Genomic DNA, 22,843 nt, shown 5'->3' with positions numbered 1-22,843 from the left:
CTTAAAATAGGTTTATACACTGGCTTTGAATGTGCATCTTTTTCATGACCCTGTGAAGGAGAAATATATCACTCAAGGAAGGACTCTCCAGTGACATCCTGTCCCAGTGCATCATCAGTACAATGGGGCTTCAATAATATATTGCTAAGTGTCACATATCAATAAGCACTGGGGCAAGGAAAGAAGTCACTTTAATCAATTATTAGTGCTATGTATCATCATAGTGTCACCAGCTGGCACTCAAGAACACAAATGTATATGAGACAGGTGATGTCACTGCTAATTTTGTTAGTATCTTTGAATCCAAGGTGAATAAAAATAAGGTTGTTAAGAGGCTTTTAAAAAAGTATGGTGATTTCAATGTTTATATAAACACTTCCAATGTTTACAAGTAGCAAATAGAAATGTTAGCTTAAATTTCTCCTTAGAATGTTAAGCTTTGAAAATTCTACACACAAATTGTAACTGATTTTACTTTCTTCAGGGTACATTTGATTGTGATCATAAATATTCTAAAAGTTATTTTGAAGAACTAAAACGTATACATACCTATGCAACCACAAACTTTTGTCTTTATATGCCTTTTAACTAGGAGAAGGCAATGGCACCTCACTCCAGTCATCTTGCCTGGAAAATCCCATGGATGGAGGAGCCTGGTAGGCTGGAGTCCATGGGGTCGCAAAGATTCAGACACGACGGAGCGACTTCACTTTCACTTTTCACTTTCATGCATTGGAGAAGGAAATGGCAACCCACTCCAGTATTCTTGCCTGGAGAATCCCAGGGATGGGGGAGCCTGGTAGTCTGCCATCTCTGGGGTCGCCCAGAGTCGGACACGACTGAAGCAACTTAGCAGCAGCAGCAGCCTTTTAACTATCTTCATTTACCTGAATTAATATACATTCCAAAATAACTATAAAGCAAACTCAAGAAAGCTATGTACTTGGTTCCTTCATTTTTTAATTTTTTAAGATTTCAATTTAATTCTAGTGAAAAATATTGGATGCTATCATTTCTTGCAAGGGATATTTCTATGATAGCTACTAGAGATTATTAAGTTAAAAAAATGATCTTAAAAATTTGCTTTAAACTAGCAATTGTTTGAAATGACTTTTGCTTATGATTATAAGACAAGAAGTTTTTCTTCTAAGACTGGATTTTTCAGTTGCCATCCAGGTATTGTGAGTTCGGACTACAAAGAACAGAGAAAGGGCCTTTCTTCTCAGACATGTCTCCTCCAGTGCCTGCTGACTGAGAATTATGTGCTACAAACAGTTGCAGAGTCCATGGACAACATTTTGCTGTACATTCTAAAGAATGGTCACTAGTTAGGCTTTGGAAATAGATGTTTGAAAACATGTGAAATCCACTTCTTCCAACCATTCTTAAATGCTTTTAGGCATTATTTGCTTGTTGTTCAAAGATGACTCAAAAGTCACTCATAAAACTTTAGCTTAAATGTCTTTTCAGTTCAGTTCAGCCACTCAATCGTGTCTGACTCTTTGAGACCCCATGAATCGCAGCATGTCAGGCCTCCATGTCCGTCACCAACTCCCGGAGTTCATTCAGACTCACGTCCATCGAACCAGTGATGCCATCCAGCCATCTCATCCTCTGTCGCCTCTTTCTTCTCCTGCCCCCAATCCCTCCCAGCATCAAAGTCTTTTCCAATGAGTCAGCTCTTCTCATGAGGTGGCCAAAGTACTGGAGTTTCAGCTTTGGCATCATTCCTTCCAAAGAAATCCCAGGGATGATCTCCTTCAGAATGGACTGGTTGGATCTCCTTGCAGTTTAAGGGACTCTCAAGTGTCTTCTCCAACACCACAGTTCAAAAGTATCAATTCTTCGGTGCTCAGCCTTCTTCACAGTCCAACTCTCACATCCATATATGACTAGTGGAAAAACCATAGCCTTGACTAGACGGACCCATACAGTTAGGTGCTATCTTATCATATCTATGCCGCTTTGTAACTACCCCTGTTTCTTTATATTATTAAATTCCTTATGATGAAATTCTACCTCTTTGGATGAACTGTAAAGCTTTGAACCAAAGGACTATATCATTTTTATCATTGTAATCCCATCATCTAACTGAACGTCTAAAGCAGAGTAGGTCTTATCTGTTGAATTAAATGTAATTCATCTTTAATTTATGTATTAAAAATAGATTCAGAAATAGTGGTAAGTCGCCATAATTCCAATAATAAAAATGTAAATGACATGTAATCAAGGATAAGTACAAGCTGGAATCAAAATTACCAGGAGAAATATCAACAACCTCAGATATACCGATGATACCACTCTAATGGCAGAAAGTTAAGAGAAACTAAAGAGCTCCTTGATGAGGGTGAAAGAGGAGAGTGAAAAAGCTGGTTTGAAATTAAATATTAAGAAAAACAAAAAAACAACTAAGATCATGGCAACTGGTTCCATTGCTTCATGGCAAGTATAAGGAGGAAAAGTGTAAACAGTGACAAATTTCATTTTCTTGGGCTCCAAAGTCACTGTGGACAGTGACTGCAATCATGATATTAAAAGACATTTGCTCTTTGGAATCAGAGCTATGACAATCTAGCAGTGAAAATGAAGCATTAGTTGATCAGTCATATCATGTCATGTACAATGTAAAATACATTTAATATAGCATAATATAAATCATGCAATATACCATACATACATAAGAAACATGAAAATACAGTATTATATTTTATATTAGGGAATATTAGTATGTATTTTAAATTAGGAGAATTTGATATTATAAATGAGCAAAAAAATGATAAAAAGAAAATATCTATAAACTTCTAAGCCAGATACATTATACCAAATGTTGCATTTATGTTATACAAATTATAAAATTTTATAATATTCTTGTAAAATTACATATTAAATATGTTATACAAATTGAATCTACTACTTATTTTATAGTCTATGTTTCCTTGATGAAGAAAATATGAGGAGACTATCAAGAGAATCTATTCTCTATTCAAAGAGAATATTTTTTTTAAATGATAGATTTATCCAGAAACGAATTATTTTACTTCTTATAAAATATGAAGCACTATTTAATTTCTTTCTTATTTAAATGAAGAGATATAGAGATTATATCGAAATTCAAGGACACTCCTGGATGGAATATGACATTCAGGATTCAAAATGTGGGAATTCAGTCCTCTCTTTTAACAAGGAAGACTTAGTCCTTGAAGGCAGACGATGAGAAACTACCTCCAATATTTCCGTAACAATGCTCTGTGCTCTCATTTCCAATTTCCTCACTCTGGCAGAAGTCACCCTACACTATCTCCCAGTGTCAGCCACTTTTCTATCGTGGGCTCAGCAGTCACTGAGTGTGAAAGGCATAGCTTTGATCTACTGAAAAGCTTAGGCTTTCCCTAGAGATTAGGCTGTCAGTCAGAATATGGGAAGTATACCACTTGTCAGAAAACTCGCTCTAGTAACACACAGAGAAAGGATTAAAAATAAGAAAGAGACAGTATATCTTCTCACTGAACCTACTCTATTTTTTAGAGTTACTTCTTCTGACTTACTATTTACAACAACTCTCATTTCTAGCAACTCAAAGATATGTGTGTGAGAAATTGTTTATTTGATTCTTCTGCCAGAAATGGCTTGGTCAATTTATTATAATTAAAGAGTTACCTCGACTAGTGTGGTAACAGAGAACAGAGGACTGGCAAGCAATCATATATGTTTAAATCATATGCTATAAAATACCAAAAAATCTGTATAAAACTGAAATTTGGTGCTAAAATTAAATTTCTTTTCAACTACTTGCCTCTTTAGCATCATAAAAATTTAAACATCTGATTTTGTTTCCTACATTGTTCAAATTATCCTCAATTGCAATTTATATATCTAGAATCACTGAAATATCCCTCCACATTAAAATTATCAAATAAAATAAAACTTGTTGGTCATAATAACTTCAATTTTAATCTCAATTATTCCATTTAAAATAATTATTCTAATATTGATTCATCAGTTATTAAAAAATATTTATTTGGTATCTGCTTTACATCAGACATTATTATAGAAGCTGAAAAAAAATACCAATGGACAAAAAAGGAAAGCTCCTTGCCCTCACAGAGTTTATATTAAGTTACAGTAAATAGCAAACCAATAAATGAAAAGTATTATTACACATTATTATCATGCTATTAGCCCATAAAAAAAAGAATATACTTAAATTAGATAACCAGATTCACACTAGAAAAATCCAAACAGCGTATTTGTTTTTTTGCTTGCTCATTTGTTTTGTTTACAAGAAAGGACAGTTTACAAAGGCTTATGCTTAGTGGAATACCAAGAGATTATGCAGTGACTTATAGCTAAGAATAGTTATTACCACCCTAGGCCTAAGGGGATAAGAAGAGGGAAGGTTTACAAGAAACCGCAAGTGTGAAGTTGTCCAGGTTTCAAGAACCAGCACAAAGAAACTTCACAGGGAGGGAGATAGAGCTGAAAATTCTCTGGCTTTATTCTCATTTCTCACTTCCTACCAAAACTCTTCCCAAGTTGAAGCCAACCAGGAAGGCTATTGATATTTTTATACAGTGAGCCTCATTGAGAAGAATCCCAGGTGGAGACTCACAATGAGAGTGGATCTGGAGGGACAAATGGAAGAAATTTGGAACAATAATATAATATATTAACTCGGTGGGCCAGGAGAGGGCGAGCTGGTGCCTACTGTGAGATAATAGTGAGGAAAAGCATTTTAGTAGAGATAATGCTTGTATGATGACATCTAAAGAATGAGAAATGTTCAGCCAACTTGGAATCAGCAGGGAGAGTGTCATTTACCTGAAATAAGAAAGAACTTGATGAGTTTAAAGAAAAGAAAGAAACTAAAATGACTGGAGCATACTGAGAAGTCCAAGAATGCAAGAGATGAGAGTGGAGGTTGGAAGGGGCTGGTTACTTAGACTGCTAAATAAATATAGATTATGTATAAACAAGAGTGGAAACTATGATATAGATAGGAGGCTGTTGTAGGAAGGTAAGAGGGAAGAGTGGTCATATTCAGTCTCCTTTAGAGGTAAATATTCCTAATGAGAGATTATAGTAGAAGATTATACAGCAGGAGTGTTACCAAACAGGAGAGAAATGGGGAAATGTGAGATATATTTTGAAATTAAACTAATAAGTCTGCTGACGGAATGGATGTGGGAGACAGACTCCAGCAATAGTATGAATGATTGGTAATTTACTAAAATGGAGGCAACTAAAGGGAAACAACTTGTTGAAGGATCTGAGAATAGGGAATTGTTTTAATGACACTGACTATAAAATATCTAGTTATCAAGGTGTGTGTTTTAACTTAGCTAATTGGTCTCCAAATCTCTAGTTCAGAGTAGAGATCAGGGCTAAGTATAAAACTGTTGATGGAAAGATGATAATTAAAATTACAAGGTTAAACAAGCTCACTAATGGAAAGAAAGCAAAACAAGAAAGATCTCATGACTCAGACTGAAGTTTGCCAAAAAACAGTAGATGAAAAACTGGAAATATAATAGACCATACTGAATGTTACCATAGATACCTCACATAGTCTCTCATCTTTTTTATTTATTTTTTTTCTCATCTTTTTTATAAACAAATATCTCTGAATTCGATTTTCAATTCCTAAAAGGAATAGGGGAATACTTGTGTGTGTGTGTGTGTGTGTGTGTACACACATATGCATGTAAAGGTTTAGTACATCAAAATAGTTTTCAAATAAATTTTACAGCATATTTCAAATTAAATCATTATGCAACATAAGTGATAATATTGTTCAAAAAATTTAAGTACAGAAGATTGCGTTCTATAATAAGACTATGAAAATAGAAAAAAATAAAAACTGTGGCTACTATCTAGTTAGGTGATATATTTTTAGGTTGTGCAAACAGGCTTTTGTAGTCCCAATAAATGAAAAATAAGTAACATGATTTAGAGTGCAGGATAGGTTACAACTTTAAGGATAAATATTCTGATGTGTCCTTTCCCTTCACCCGTGTATTGTTAAGAGTAACATAAGTAAATTCATAAAACACAGTAGAAATTCAGAAAAAAAAAATCTTTGAAATATAGGCCTAAAATATTTTCGTTTGATATAACAGAGGCAGTGAAAAGTTGGAAAACATTTTTGAGAAAGTGATTAAAGCAAACGTGTGTATATTATATGTGTGTGTGTATTGGAAAGATAAATCTATGTATAGTTTTCATGACAAATTAGTGAGTACTAAAGTTGAAGGCAGATAGATACATAAAAAGGTTATGATAATACCCTATGAAATAAGTAATAAAAGTTGATTACAACAAACTGTAATTCCAAAAGTGAATCTTACTCTTTCTGGTATCATGCCATTTCTTCATCTGAATCTAGGACTTTAAAAACATCTTTATACATCACATGCCTTTATATTAACCAACCTTCTTCCGTGAGAAACAGACTTGGATGTGACCCTCTTTCTAACCTCTCTGTAGCTATCATGTAAGAATTTCAAGTCAAATTAATCCAAATAAGATATCTCTATGCCTTAAAATATTCATTTCTACTGTAGTTTTGTACAGTCCCTTCAAAAATTATCATGCAATTGCACTTGGACTCTCCTTTCACTTGTCAATCTAGTAAATATTTTCAACACTCACCGAAAAAGTCACTTTCTCCATAAGCATACCATAAACCTCGTTGGCAGGAAATCCCTGGTAGTTCAGCTGGTGAAGAATCCACTTGCAATACTGGAGACCTGGGTTTGATCCCTTGATTGGAAAGATCCCCTAGAGAAGGGCATGGCCACCCGCTTCAGTATTCTTGCCCAGAGAATCCCCCATGGAGAGGGGAACATGGTGGGGGTACAGTTCATGGGATCACAAAGAGTCAGATGCACACACACACAACTTCTTTGGTATCATTAAGTGAATTCTCCTTTATAGTCTCACATATAATTCTATATATCTTCATTATTATATTCATTCTTATTTTTATAATTATTTTTTCATCCTTTTTTTCCTTGCTATTCTGGAGTTCCATTAAGAAAATAAGTCATGTATACATAGCTTCTACCATATTACTTGTGTGCAATTCATGTACTTAATAAATGCTTGCTGAGTATATTTTTAAGAAGTGCTCAGAATTAGGCTGTACTGTAAAATATTCTAAACATTCCTAGTTTATTTTTAATATTTGATTCTGAACTTAAATTTATATTTTCATTAAAAAATGCATCAAACCAAAATTATAATCATCTTTGTCATCAAATATTTAAAAAGTAACATTAAATGTTCATGAAGACATAAACTGAATTTATTTGTGATAATTTATCCAAATTCTACACATAATATCTAGGAGAAAATAATATTGCCCCTGGAGTCATAGCCTTGTCATCTTTATAAAGTTTAAAAAGCATTATACTTTTCCATGTAAAACGTGTAGCTCAATATTAGTTTTCAATTCATATGTGCTTTGCCTTTTCACCTTTGGAAAAGTGAAGTGCTTTGTATAGACATGTATATATCTGTACATATATACAGGTATACATATGTACATATACATATGAGACATGGTTTGAAATTTGAGTGAGACATAATCAAATTTATACTAAAATACAGGATAGTCTAAAGTTTCTACAGTATATATACTTAAGAATATTGTCTATTATTATCCATCATTCAAGATGCACTTGTACATCAAAAAATTTATGAAAATAAATTAAAATTACTAATTCATCTCCATCTCTGTCACCAAAATAGATTATTTGTTAAAATGACATTTGAGCTGATGGTTTATGTTACACTAATCAAGGCAAAAATTAGAAAAATGAAAGAAATTTATTTTATAACTATGAATAAGTCATGACTTGCTTTGAAGTCTTACCAGAAACATTCCTTTTCACAATAAATGTATGATTCTTGTGATAGGTAGTGGTAAAAAGTGAAAAGTGAAAGTGTTAGTCACTCATGTGCAGTCATGTCCAACTCTTTGACACTTCGTGGATTGTAGCCCACCAGATTTCTCTGTTCATGGAATTTTCCAGGTAAAAATACTAGAGTGGGTAGCCATTCCCTTCTCCAGGGGATCTTCCTGACCTAGTGAGTGAGCCCAGATCTCCTGCATTACAGGCAGATTTTTTACCTTCAGGGCCACCAAGAAAGCCCTGATAGTTGGTGGTACTAGGCTTTTAAATAATACTGAGCAAACTAAAAAAAAAAAAAAAAAAAAAAAATCGGAAATCCCATCATGCTTTTAGGACAAAGGATGGACATGTTTCAGAAGGCATTCTTCACCAAAGCTAGAAAACTAAATGTAGTTTTCAGAATACTATCATTTTAACTGAATATTTAAGCGGCATTATATTTTGCAAAATTTTGCCTGACCTGAAACTATTACACATAGATTTATATTGAATGTGATGATTTTTTTTTTAATTTACAGTTATTTATCCATGTTAATGTCATGAGCACTGGAAATCTGAGATTCTAAGATATTTTATATAACAATAACCTTTTAAAAGATTTTACCAAAAGTCTTGACTAGAATTCATGTGTTATTCTCAAGTGAGGTGTCTGATTATATTTAGCTGGACATTATGAACATTCTCGACCCCAGGACATAAACAAAAAAGTCAACATGAAATAATACTTGCTGTTAGGCTTATAGGCTGAAAATCTGGAATCAGCAATGATCTCTTTTCTTCTATACTTCCTATAATAGTAATTGTCTATGTTAATCACAACTGTATAAATTATATCAATATTTTATAATTTTATGCCTTGCATTTTTGTTGTTACTCCTCTCCTCACTAAATGAGCTTTCATAGAAAATACTGCTCATGTGGTTTGCTTTCACTGTCTATTCTCCCCATCCATTTTCTTTTTTTGTTTGTTTTGTTTTTGTTTGATTGCTTTTTTTTTTTAATAACTAAGTATCAGGCTGTTAAGCACTTTTATTTTAATTTTTTTTTAAATTTTTATTGGAGGCTAATTACTTTACAATATTGTGGTGGTTTTGCTATACATTCACATGAAGCAGTCATGGGTGTACATGTGTTCTCCATCCTAGACCTCCCTCTCATCTCCCGCCTCATCCCATTTCTCAGGGTCATTCCAATGCACCAGCCCCAAGCACCCTGCCTCATGCATCGAACCTGGACTGGCGATCAATTACACACATGTTAATATACATGTTTCAATGCTATTCTCTCAAATCATCCCACCCTTGCCTTCTCTCACAGAGTCCAAAAGTCTGTTCTTTACATCTGTGTCTCTTTTGCTATCTCGTGTATAGGGTCATCATTACCATCTTTCTAAATTCCATATATCTGCATTAATATACTGTATTGGTGCTTTTCTTTCTGACTTACTTCGCTCTGTATAATAGGCTCCAGTTTAATCCACCACATTAGAACTGATTCAAATGCATTCTTTTTAACAGCTGAGTAATATTCCATTGTGTATATGTACCACAAATTTCTTATCCATTCATCACCAATGGACATATAGGTTGCTTCCATGTCCTGGCTATTGTAAACAGTGTTGTGATGAACATTGAGGTACACGTGTCTCTTTCAATTCTGGTTTCCTCAGTGTGTATGCCCAGCAGTGGGATTGCTGGGTCATATGGCAGTTCTATTTCCAGCTTTTTAAGGAATCTCTACACTGTCCTGCATAGTGGCTGTACTAGTTTGCTTTCCTACCAACAGCGTAGAAGTGTTCCTTTTCCTCCGCACACTCTCCAGCATTTATTGTTCGTAGACTTTTGGATAGCAGTCATTCTGACCTGTGTGAGATGGTACCTCATTGTGGTTTTCATTTGATTTCTCTGATAATAAGTGATGTTGAGCATCTTTTCATGTGTTTGTTAGCCACTTGTATTTCTTCTTTGGAGAAATGTCTGTTTAGCTCTTTGGCCCATTTTTTGATTGGGTCGTTTATTTTTCTGGAATTGAGCTGCAGGAGCTGCTTGTATATTTTTGGCATGAATTCTTTGTCAGTTGCTTCATTTTGCTACTATTTTCTCCTGTTCTGAAGGCTGTATTTTCATTTTGCTTGTAGTTTCCTTTGTTGTGCAAAAGCTTTTAAGTTTAATTACGTCCCATTTGTTTATTTTTGATTTTATTTCCATTACTCAGGGAGGTGGATCATAGAGGATCCTGCTGTGATTTATGTCAGAGAGTGTTTTGCCTATGTTTTCCTCTAGGAGTTTTATGGTTTCTGGTCTTACATTTAGATATTTAATCCATTTTGAGTTTATTTTTGTGTATGATACTAGAAAGTGTTCTAGTTTCATGCTTTACAAGTGGTTGAACAATTTTCCTAGCACCACTTGTTAAAGAACTTGTCTTTTCTCCATTGTATATTCTTGCCTCCTTTGTCAAAGATAATGTGTCTGTAGGTGCACATTCTAAAAGTAAACTCCAGTGCCTAACTGAAATAAGCTTAGACGTAGTATGAGTTCACCTCAAAGGCTTTGTCAACATAGGATTGGATATAATTTTGTCATAAATATGGAATTATAAAATACTAAATGGCCATAGTTACAAAAGCAATTATGTTCCTTAGTAGACACATCTCTATATTCCTACTCATACTTTGCCTAAAAGAAAATGTCAAATATGAATTCTGTTATGAAAAATTTTCTCTGCTAAGTAATGCTTATCCAGAACTCATATTTACTCCTGAAGTTTTTTTGTACTCCATGGATATATGCTCTTCAGAGTAACAATATGCAATTATAATAATAATCAAAGATGTTATAATAACTTAATAATTATTATTTTTTAATCAAAAAAGTACTCTGACTTCCATTAGTATGTGCAAATGAAATTAATATTGTCATATCTACGTATAGCTCCATAAAATTGTGTTAAAAGGTAGCTTCTTTAAAAACAAAACCACAGCAGAAACATTAACAATCAAAACACCCACAACATAGCCACATTTTTAGGCGAAATAAAACTATAAAGACCATTCAAACATGTGACTCATAACTGTAATAAAATCAAATAAACACAAAGAAAACTAGATTCTAAACTGAATGCATAGTTCATGACTGCTGAAAATAACTACAATTTCAAGGATACACTTAATATTTCTATCATTTGGAAATCACTAAGAAAGGTATCTTTTCTGCAATGAACAAAATTGAGATAATCCTTCCCCACACCCCAGATAGCCTCTGAAATCAAAAAACAATGAAAAACAGAGACTATTAAGCATTCAGGAACAATGACAATCAGTTGACTATATCTTAATTAATTCAATTAATATTCATAAATCATTAAGTATTTCATATGTATCAGTTACTGGACTTGATAATATGACCAACAAAAACACAATCCCTGCTCTCTTAAGATTTAACATTTTGAAAAGGAAGACAAGCAAAGAACAAATAATTACACAATTAATAAATTATCCACATAATAAAGGAATATCATGTTCTATAAAAATTCTTAAATTTTTGTTAATAAAAGTTAAATAAATCATCAGTTCAGTTCAGTTCAGTCGCTCAGTCGTGTCCGACTCGTTGTGACCTCATGAATCGCAGCACGCCAGGCCTCCTTGTCTATCACGAACTCCCGGATTTCACTCAGACTCACGTCCATCGAGTCAGTGACTCCATCCAGCCATCTCATCCTCGGTTGTTTCTCCTACCCCCAATCCCTCCCAGCATCAGAGTCTCTTCCAATGAGTCAACTCTTTGCATGAGGTGGCCAAAGTACAGGAGTTTCAGCTTTAGCATCATTCCTTCCAAAGAAATCCCAGGGTTGATCTTCAGAATGGACTGGTTGGAAATCCTTTCAGTCCAAGGGACTCTCAGGAGTCTTCTCCAACACCACAATTCAAAAGCATCAATTCTTCGGTGCTCAGCCTTCTTCACAGTCCAACTCTCACATCCATACATGACTACTGGAAAAACCATAGCCTCGACAAGACGGAACTTAGTCAGCGAAGTAATGTCTCTGCTTTTGAATATGCTATCTAATTTGGTCATAATTTTTCTTCCAAGGAGTAAGCATCTTTTAATTTCATGGCTGCAGTCACCATCTGCAGTGATTTTGGAGTCCCCCCAAAAATAAAGTCATCCACTGTTTCCCCTGTTTCCCCATCTATTTTCCATGAAGTGATGGGACCAGATGCCATGATCTTTGTTTTCTGAATGTTGAGCTTTAAGCCAACTTTTTCACTCTTCACTTTCACTTTCATTAAGAGGCTTTTCAGTTCCTCTTCACTATCTGCTATAAGGGTGGTGTCATCTGCGTATCTGAGGTTATTGATATTTCTTCCGGCAATCTTGATTCCAGCTTGTGTTTTTTTCCAGTCCAGCATTTCTCATGATGTACTCTGCAGAAAGTAAATAAGCAGGGTGACAATATACAGCCTTGACATACTCCTTTTCCTATTTGGAACCAGTCTGTTCCATGTCCAATACTAACTGTTGCTTCCTGGCCTGCATATAGGTTTCTCAAGAGGCAGGTCAGGTGGTCTGGTATTCCCATCTCTCTCAGAATTTTCCACAGTTTATTGTGATCCACAAAGTCAAAGGCTTTGGCATAGTCAATAAAGCAGAAATACATGTTTTCTGGAACTCTCTTGCTTTTTCCATGATCCAGCGAATGTTGGTCATTTGATATCTGGTTCCTCTGCCTTTTCTAAAACCAGCTTGAACATCAGACAGTTCACGCTTCACGTATTGCTGAAGCCTGGCTTGGAAAATTTTGAGGATTACTTTACTAGCATGTGAGATGAGTGCAATTGTGCGGTAGTTTGAGCATTCTTTGGCGTTGTCTTTCTTTGAGATTGGAATGAAAACTGAGCTTCTCCAGTCCTGTGGCCACTGCTGAGTTTTCCAAATTTGCTGGCTTATTGAGTGCAGCACTTTCACAGCATCATCTTTCAGGATTTGAAATAGCCCTACTGGAATTCCATCACTTCCACTAGCTTTGTTCATAGTGATGCTTTAAGGCCCACTTGATTTCACATTCCAGGATGTCTGGCTCTAGATGAGTGATCACACCATTGTGATTATCCGGGTCATGAAGATCTTTTAAGCATCAATAGAGATCATCTTTATTAAATGTAAAGATTACAAAGAAGAAACAATGTCTCCAAGAGCATCTTCATCTTCACATGCACCACATCCTACTCTGTCCTCATTTATACAATACAAGGTCTCTGTCAATGCTTTGTAGACAACTCATACATTTTGCCCATCATCAAGTGAATAGGAATGTGATCACTGTATCTTAATTGTTTTTCCTACTTTCATAGTCATGCTCTCTAAAATAGAAACTCATGTGGGTCTAAATTTAAGAACTGTATTCAGTAGGATGGCATTGCTATTGCTCACTTAATCACAGACCTAAAGGAAAAGCAATGACTCTATAAAACTAATTTAAACTGAATCCATTATTTTTGCTTTCTTGAGTTTTAAGAAACTGAGTGTCCACAGAAATGTTCATACTTCTTAGACCAATAAATATCCAGTCAAAACAGGTTTGAAATGTCAGGCTTAATACAAGATCATATTAAAAAAAAATTCTAGCTATAAAAAGCTTGAAAGTAAAAGGAAAATCATAGCTCTAGCAGAGAATGGAATAATTTAAATACTAGAAAGGTTAGCATAAAGTCTTTGAAATGGACTTTCATTAATTTTAAAGGACAGATTTGTTTGCATATAATATTTGATTTGGAAGGGCTACCAGGGAGCATTAAATCCAACTGCCTCGCTTTGGGTAAAAGAAGTCATTAGTTAACTTTTTTAGAGTCACTGTATTATTTAGTAGCTTCCTGGGTTTCAAAAGATTTCTTGTGATCTGAGTAGTGTTCTCAGCAGCAATAGATGACTACCTTCCACTGGTGTAGACATTTTCTCCTTAAAATAAGGACTTCTTCATAAAATAACATTTCAATTTCCACTGAGAATTTAAAATTTTGTTAAAAGTAGTATTTGTGGGTTTTTATAGAAATTTATTTATTTTAATTGGAGGTTAAATACTTTAAAATATTTTATTGGTTTTGCCATACATCAACATGAATCCACCACAGGTATACACGTGTTCCCCATCCTGAACCCTCCTCCCTCCTCCCTCCCCGCACCATCCTTCTGGGTCGTTCCAGTGCACCAGCCTAAAGCATCTAGTATCATGCATAGAACCTGGACTGGCAATTCGTTTCATGTATAATACTATAACTTGTGTTTAATTACTGTTGGTAAGATAAATTTTCAGATACCAGTACATTGGGATTTATTATCATAATGAATTTTCTTATTTTATTATAGGTAAATCAATATATTGCAAATATGCAAAGTCCTAGATGAGAGAAAGAACTTAATCAATGTAATTAAGAAATCGAATGGAAGAGCAAGGCAATTATAAAGGGGACTGGTTTGCTATCAGAACATGAAACACTAGAAAACTATGAGACATTTTCATTACATACACATACATAGTAATTAAGCCTTATGACTGTGACAGTGCTGAATGCAAAAGACACAAATGATGGATGAAATGGAGTTTCTGTTGTTAAGGGCATAGAAAGATGGAAAAAAAAAACAAAGGAAAATAATTGTAAACTTAAAAAGAATGAGCACATAAACATATACTAACAGATACATACGTGTCTTTACAATAGCCTGAAGATTAGATAAAATTATGGAAATCCTTCTAAGAAAATGATACAAATGCTGGGCTTTCAATGGTAGAGTTTTGGGGGCAGTTTGTAAGGAAACAAATTCCTGATGAGTAGAGGCAGCCATAGCAAAACAATAAAGGAAGGCACATTATTATAGTAAAGCTTTCATCATCAGATTCAAAACATTTTGAAGACACTTGGTAGATGTTTGTAGTGTCCTTGGATTTTCAAATAAATTATGCCCTTAGTCAAAGTGATAAATCAGGATTGTTCTACATGTGCAGTTACAATCTGAGGATGTTACATTTCAATTGACAAACAAAAACATCCTGATTTACTCAAAAGCAACTAATTGCAGATAGTTTAAAGGCTTTTTTTCTCCACAATAAATATTTCACATACAAAAGGTAAACAAATACAAAACAATTAAGTTTGAGTTTGTCTAATGCATAGTTTACTATTCTATCTTTCCCTCACATTTCCTTTTTTAAGAAATAATACCTTAGTTCCCACTGTTAAATTTTCAAGATATTTAGATATATATTTAATTGATTTTTAAAATTCACATAAGGGTTCACTTCAGTGATAAATAATTGTTTTGCACACTTACAAATTTTTTTTGCTCAAATAGGCCTAGAGTTTAACAGAATTTCCTTAAGCACTAACTCACTATAGAAATTTATGTATTAAATTGCTAGTAGGCTTCCAGAGAACTAGATAGGATGAACATTATTTTGTATTCCACACTAATCCTCCATTGAAAAGTTTTGTTAATTATGGGAGAAATTGCAGTGAGGGGAAGGGAATTAAGATTACAAATACCAATGAAGAAAGTGTATGTTATAATAGATTACGAAGATGAATCTTACATACCATCTCTACCTCTCTATCTTTCATCCAATTGCCTTCTGTGTAAGAGTAGGATCATCAATCAATGTTAGCAGGTTATGCTGTGTATTTTTCTCTGTCCTCCTAATATTTATAGGTTGTATAGAAGATAAATGACTTGCTTTCCTGAAGTTTATAAGTTGCTAATTTTATGTTGTTTTTAAAAGGTTAATGTAACTATGTTAGTTAAAATATATTTAGGAAAATCTAACATTGGAGTGAGTGGTACCATGTGTCAAGGAATACACACACAAATACACAGGCACACAAACACATGCATGAACATTATGCACATTTATATTTTCATATAAATATCCAATCAATTATCTACTCTTGCTCTTTGCTAAACTAGACCAATATAGTTAGAATACACAACTGTGGATTGGGTACCAAAAAAAAAAAAAAAAAAAAGACTCAAAACTAGAGACCTTGTTAGGCTGTTTCAGCTTTCAGAGTTTCTTTTCAGTAGAATAATGTAATGATTTCCTATTTTGTCCCATGGTCTCTAGAACTTTGCCTATCACTATGATTACTTATCCAAGAAATAACTCACAAGAGATATGTCTTTGGACTTACCTGGTGGCTCAGATGGTAAAGTGTCTGCCTACAATGCTGGAGACCCAGGTTCAGTCCCTGGATTGGGAAGATCCTCTGGAGAAGGAAATGGCAACCCACTCCAGTACTCTTGCCTGGAAAATCCCATGGACAGAGGAGCGTGGTAGGGTACAGTCCATGGGGTTGCAAAGAGTCGGACACGACTGAGCGACTTCACTTCACTTCACTTCAGATATGTCTTTAAAGCATATCTTTCCTGGCTAAAATAACACTAAAAATCCATAGTATATATAGGCTTCAGGAAATGCATCAGTGTTTCAAAGACAGAAGAGAAAAGTCTTATGATCCCATACTACGGATTCCAACTTCTCAATGTTACACAGTTTTCTTTGTGCATTTATCAAATGTTAACCAAAGAGGGTGAAGTTGGTGAGAACAAGACATAAGAAAGGTGTCTGTCACTTAATAATAGCTACAAATCTATAGTGGATTGTTAATTTAAATTTTGTAAGGTTTCTCAGAATAAATGGGTTATCTATTTTAACAAGTTGTGTTTGTTTCAAATAGTGTATTGAGTATAGTTTACATTATTGTAGAATTGTGCATACCTATAAAGACCATGTCAATGGTTCATAACAAAGAAAATGCCAACAATGTTGAACTTTCTATCAGTTAAATAATGTTTATATATTGCTTACCATGACATACAGAATATAGTTCCCTATAGTTGCACTATGAAGGACACACACTGGCAGTGAGTGCTCTGTAATGTCTGCCCTATATTTAGAAATTTATCTTTTATAGAAAAGATACTGAACTTCGGGGAAATCTGAAACAAATATTCTGGTTTTTAAGTTGACTATTTTCAAGTCAACTATGTTTTTCATAAGTTTTGCCAAATCCCTATCAACATAGGTATAGAAAGATATGTCTTCCTCTAGAATTACAATCTCATAATACTGTTACCTAGGAAGAAAGGAAAGGAAAGTGAAATCACTCAGTTGTGTCCGACTCTGTGACCCCATGGACTGTAGCATACAATTCTCCTCCGTCGATGAGATTTTCCAGTCAAGGGTACTGGAGTGGGTTTCCATTTCCTTCTCCAGAGGATTTTCCTGACCCAGGCATTGAACCCGGGTCTCCCACATTGCAGGCAGACGCTTTACCATCTAAGCCACCTAGGAAGAAGGCAACAATAATATGTATGGTTGGAGGAATCTTAGTACAAGAAAGGAGTTGACAGGAGTTTAAAATAAAGCATGACTTGTTATTATATTCTGTCTTGAACTCGGCTACCCTTAAATAGAATAAAATGGCAATATTTCCCTTTTATGTTACTGAATTATCTGTGGCTTATTTGATTTTGTTTGTGGTTGAGCAATTTCTCCAGAGCATCTTCTTTCAACAATCTTTTAGGGATAATATAAATTACTTTATGTAAAATTACAGTTCTCATAAATACATGAAAAAAATTGGGTGTTATATGAAGATAGAGATTAATATCTTTAAATGTAGGGTTTATTTTAGGGGAAAAAGAAAATTCCTATAAATGAAGACATCCATATGATAAATAAGAACTACAAAGGGAAAGATAAAATCTTGTCAAATAAGCAAGTGTGTCTTTTATCAACTAACCACTAGAAATAGTATACATTCGTTCCAGTGTGTGGATGATGAAGTATGTAAATATTATACTTCAGAAACAAGACTAATTCAGGTATTTCAGAATGATTTATGATTGCATATCATTATTTCCATACAGAATTCTTATACATCAACTTAATGGGAATTTTAACTGACTTAAATTCAAGTTTGAAACAATTCTAATAGTAGATATTTTAACTGCAAGGTTATGCTTGATTTGTGTGATTCAGTGATTACACGACATATTTCACAAGAAATACTGGCCGTGTAAAATGAGAGCATGAAAGTGCCATACAATGCTTACATGCTTTGTCCTGATCACTTTAAATTATCTCCTACTTTGTAGGTGATAAAGGGAACTAATTTTTCTTGGCAATAAGAAGTCCTTCTATGTGATTTTCACTTAGAAAAGTCAATCTTCAAAATAGATGAAATTGGATTGACTATAAAAATAGAACAATATAAGTATTTCTACTTTTGGAAGCAAGAATAACTAATTTAATTATAATTACCTTACTTGTTTTATGTTTCTATGTTTTGTGTTTGCAAATTTGGGGAGAATATACATGTTATATTAAATTTCTTTTTTTCCAGGCTCCTCTTTCCATGGGGATTCTCCAGGCAAGAATACTGGAATGAGTTGCCATGCCCTCCTCCAGGGGATCTTCCCAACCCAGAGACTGAACCCAAGTCTCCCACATTGCAAGTAGATTCTTTACCTACTGAGCTACCAGGAAAGCCCAAGAATACTGGAGTGAATAGCCGATCCCTGCTCCAGGGGATCTTTCCAACCCAGGAATTGAACCAGGGTCTACTTCACTGCAGGTCGATTCTTTACTGGCTGAGCTACAAGGGAAGACCAAGAATAACTAATTTAATTATAATTGCCTTACATTTTTTTTTGTTTGTTTCTATGTCTTGTGTTTGCAAATTTGGGGAGAATATACATGTCCTATTAAATTTATTTTGTTTTCTTTCTTTCCTTAAATTTCTCTAATTTTAACAAACTATAATTAAATGATTATTTAAACACATTAAAGAGTGAAATCACAATAGTCTCATTTCTTGATTAAATACGTCCTATCTTTTCCATAGTCAATGTTAGTTACCCATTTCCATATCTCACTTAGCCAACTGCCTTACAAGTATAAATTTATTCATTCATACTATCATAGTATATATTTGCTATTATTACTAATCTACATAGACATGAAGTGTAATATTAAGAGAGGTTCAAGAGATATAAGTATAGTTTGTGTGTGTGTGTGTGTGTGTGTGCACTAAGTCACTTCAATTGTGTCCCACTCTTTGTGACCCTATGGACTGTAACCTGCCATGCTCCTCTGTCCATGAGATTCTCCAGGCAAGAATACTGGACTGGATTGCCATGCCTTTTTCCAGATAATCTTCCAGACCCAGAGATCAAACCATGTCTCTTACTACATCTCCTACATTTGCAGGCAGGTTCTTTACCATTAGCACCACCTGGGAAGCCCTTAAAAGCAGTTTACTAATTTACTAGTTTACTACTACTTAATCAAGAGTAGAATTGTGAATCACGACATCATGCTTATTCTGGAAAAGAAATATATATATATATATATATATATATAAAGTAATTTCTGATATATTTATTAATGTAGATCTTAATCCTTCATGTACTAAGTGATATATCATATATGTGTGGCCCCTCTCATGAAAATGATGTTATTAACTCAGCATCACTGTATCATGTATTTTGAGGGATTTTTTTCCAAAAAGGATGATGACACTGTAGTAAACTATTCACACTATTCACATTTCTTTACCATACCCACCTCCTAAGTGCAGTTTAACTATGGGACCATATGTTCTTTTATCATATTCAGAGTTTCATAACATCTTTAAGGACAACTGGAAAAAGAAAGTAGGTATGACCATGCATAATGAGATGAGAAAAGAGAATTTTGAATGCCTTTTGCTATATCACTGAAGCCTGGCACATAATGAATTTCAATCGGTTATCTTTTTTAGTAAATCAATTTAGAGTACAAAACATCATCTTCAGTTATTCACAAGGCATATAACTTGCATGTTAAATCAGAAACTCCCTTCATGTCTTACCCCAAATCTTGGACTATCCACTTTCTCCTAGTAAGTAGACACCATTGTTCCAGGTTTTGCCTTCTACTTAAACCAGAGATTCTATCACTGATCTACAATCTCTAGCCTCCAGGTAACTGTCTTTCCCTCCTTCCTGACCTGCACAATAAAAACAAAGTGTAGGGATTTTTATTCTATAGCACAGTTTAAAACAGTTATGCAACCAAAGTTTGGTGTCAGAAAACAAAGGAAGGTGAGAAATGATACACAGCAGTATAGATGAAATAAAATGCTTAGTTTAGTATTTTCCTGGTGGCTCAGATGTTAAAAAATCTGCCTGCAATGTGGGAGACTTAGGTTTACTCCCTGTGCTGGGGAGATTCCCTGGAGGAGGGCATGGCAACCCACTCCAGTGTTCTTGCATGGAGAATCTCCATAGACAGAGGAGCCTGGTCGGCTGCAGTCCATGGGGCTGCAAAGAGTCAGACAGAACTGATCAACTAACCACAGAGTAAAAACTATTAACAGAGTGTAACCTAAAAGCATTTTTACAGGGTATATACCCAGTTAACCACTTTTGATATTATATCACAAATTATACACATTTGGAGATGATTTTCAAACACACTTTGAATTACTACATAAAAGCTGATCATAGCTCTCATTTTATCTTTGACAATATGGCACTAAGAAATTTCAGAAAATCACCACTTATCATTTTCAACCTTCTTGTAAGATCATTTCTGTGGTATACAGTGAAGTAAGGACATCTCATAATTACTTTCAAGTCAATCTAACACCTTCTATGTGAAGATCTTTTTCTAGGAGCAGATGGAGATTCAGTAAAAAGTAAAATACAACGTCTCCCTTAAAGAAGATAGAGCCTAATCTTGGACATTGATATATGCACAATTATCTGTAATAGAAGACAGAGTGTGTGAATGTGCAGGACAGGGAGCAATTACCAGAAGGTTCAGAGAGTCAGAATAATTATGAAAGTGAGCCTCTAGTAGCTGATTAGCATTTTAGCAGGTAGGAAAGGAGAAGAGATTTTTTAAATTAGAGAAATATGTATATATGTGCAATATGCAGAAAATAATAGTCTGGTGAAACTTGACTGTAACGCATGTGGCATTCAAGTGAACTTGAGTCCAGATCTGGAAATCCCTGTGTGTTAGACTATGCAGAGAACATCATGAGAAACCCTTGCCTGGATGAAGCACAAGCTGGAATCAAGAATGCCAGGATAAATATCAATAACCTCAGAATTGCAGATGACACCACCCGTATGGCAGAAAGTGAAGGAAGACCTAAAGAGCATCTTGATGAAAGTGAAAAAGGAGAGTAAAGCATTGGCTTAAAACTCAACATTCAGTAAACTAAGATCATAGCACCTGGTCCCATCACTTCATGGCAAATAGATTGGAAAACAGTGGAAACAGTGACAGACTTTATTTTGGGGGCTCCAAAATCACTGCAGATGGTGAGTACAGCCATGAAATTAAAAGACACTTGCTTTTTGGAAGAAAAGTTATGACCCACCTAGACAGCATATTAAAAAGCAAAGACATTACTTTGTCGACAAAGGTATGTCTAGTCAAAGCTTTGTTTTCTCAAGTAGTCATGTATGGATGTTAGAGTTGAACTATGAAGAAAACTGAGTGCTGAAGTGTCATGCCCAAGTCGTGAAATCTCCCAATGACCACCAGGGAGCCAATATCCAATGCAAAAGCAAGAGAGTTTTTATTACCAAGCTCGAGCTGGGGCTCCCACCAATACCGACGCAGCAGCTATAGGGAGGAGCCCTGAGCTCTGGGTTACATTGCTTATATAGGGTATTATCCCATGAAAAATTCAAAAAACGGGAGTCTCCGGGTCTGATTGTTCACCTTCTGGTGAAGGGTTAGGTGTTGAGTTCTGATTGATTCTCCTTTCCCGAGCTTGACTCAAATTTCCCGGGCTGGCCAAGGGTTCTGATTGGTTCGCAGGTGGTGGGGTGAGGTCACGGGATTTCCAAAGGCTCTTTTCCCAGAACCTTACAAAATGGAGTAGCTTAGGTCCTTAATTTCCCCCTTCTCTAGGATCCAGGACAGACACAATCATGGGTCTGGGGTCAGCTCTATATTGTCTCCTGCTAAGGGGACCGTTGGCAGGGCCGCATATTGGGATCTGAGTACCATGAGCTGCACCGTGTTGATGCAGTTTTTAATGAAGGCCACTAGTTAGTTTAGTAAGCATGGCCTGAGAGTGAGTAGCAGTAACAAGATAATCAGGAGCCCCACCAAGGAGGATATGAGAGTTGTGAACCAGGGGGATGAGTTGAACCAGGATTCAAACCAATTTTGAGACATTTCTCTCTCTCTCTCTCTCTCTTTTTTTTTTTTTTTGATTCTGCCCTTTTCTTATCTTGGCCAGGGACTCCTTGACTACCCCTGAGTGATTTACATAAAAACAATGTTCTTCCCCTAACGCAGCACATAGGCCCTCTGAGAGACTTCATACTCAAGATCCTTTTTGGGAATTGGGGCAGAGGTCTCTCTTCTGTAACTTCTTCCTGCTGTGCATGGGCATAGGCCTGCCTAATAGAGCAGAAGTCTCTCTCTACCTGATCTAAGTTGGGATTTTCCACATCTGAAACCAGCTTCTACCCTTGTAGTAACAGCAATTTAGTTGGCTCCTCTCAGAGATGAAATAGACAAGGGCCAAACAGGAGACCTAACAGGATGGTCATCTCTGTCCCCAGAAACAGAAGGCAACATTTGGGGTGAGGGTTGCAGGCTTTGTGACCCCTTCTAATGGGTTGGTGGTGAGGCAACAGAGCTGTGCTCCAGGAATCTTGTGTTCAGTCTGAAGTTACCATCTTCCACCTGGGTGGAGGCTCAAAGACATTGTTATGCATATTTCTTTGAGTGGGAACCAGGACTCTGTCTGGAAGCTGTACCAACCTTTGATTGCTTCTGTTTTTGTATCCCCTCCCTTCCCTGATTAGCAATTGTTTGAATCCACGCTTTGGAATTCAGGGAAGGCCAAGGAGGCTGAACAA

The sequence above is a fragment of the Budorcas taxicolor genome, chromosome 23, assembly GCF_023091745.1.
Source record: "Budorcas taxicolor isolate Tak-1 chromosome 23, Takin1.1, whole genome shotgun sequence".
NCBI lineage: Eukaryota > Metazoa > Chordata > Mammalia > Artiodactyla > Bovidae > Budorcas > Budorcas taxicolor.
This window is presented reverse-complemented; position numbering follows the sequence as displayed.